Below are 714 nucleotides of genomic sequence, written 5' to 3' on the forward strand. Positions count from 1 at the left end.
CGCCAGGTTCCGCGGGAGGTGAGCTGGGAGACCACTGAGCTCTGAGACGGATCAAACCCATCCCAGGTCTCGTGATTTAAGGTCGTTTTGCCCGGTTTTGCCCGTCCCGCAGCCTCTCCTCGTCTTTTTTTGGGAGGAATTTAAGGAGCATTGGCTCGGTCTCCGTTTATCATGGCCAAGCGAGTCTCGCTTCCCGTTGTCGCATAGACACATCGAGATACGGGAAGAGACAGAAGTTGTTATTGTGTGAAGCCACGTTCAGGAGGGGATCGTGATCAGACCCCGACAACCTGGTGGTCGGGGGGAAGAGCCACGCTAGGAAAAAAAAAAACACCTGCTGTTGAACCTGCTGTCATTTGTGACCGAGCGTCTCGAGACGGGGACGCTCTTCTGTTTGCCTTGTGTAAATATCCTACAACTGTAGCGTGGAGTGATACGTGAAGTATAAGCTTTTTAAAACTTGTGGTAACTAATGTGTGTGACATCATCTGCACTCTGATCTTCATGGTTGTTTGAACTCTTTTTTTTTTGATTTTGCTGTGGTCATCTTTGCTACGACGGCTCACAGGGTCTCGACACCGACAGTATGACAGTGTGTGTGTGTGTGTGTGTGTGTGTGTGTCTTTGCTTTAAAGTTCGTGGAAGACGACGAGACACAAGCAGGAGAAAGTGCTTTAGTCACAGAGCGTGATCGCTGAGGATGCCGGTGCATTG

Source organism: Microchirus variegatus (genome assembly GCF_963457635.1).
Source record: "Microchirus variegatus genome assembly, chromosome: 8".
NCBI classification, from domain to species: Eukaryota; Metazoa; Chordata; class Actinopteri; order Pleuronectiformes; family Soleidae; genus Microchirus; species Microchirus variegatus.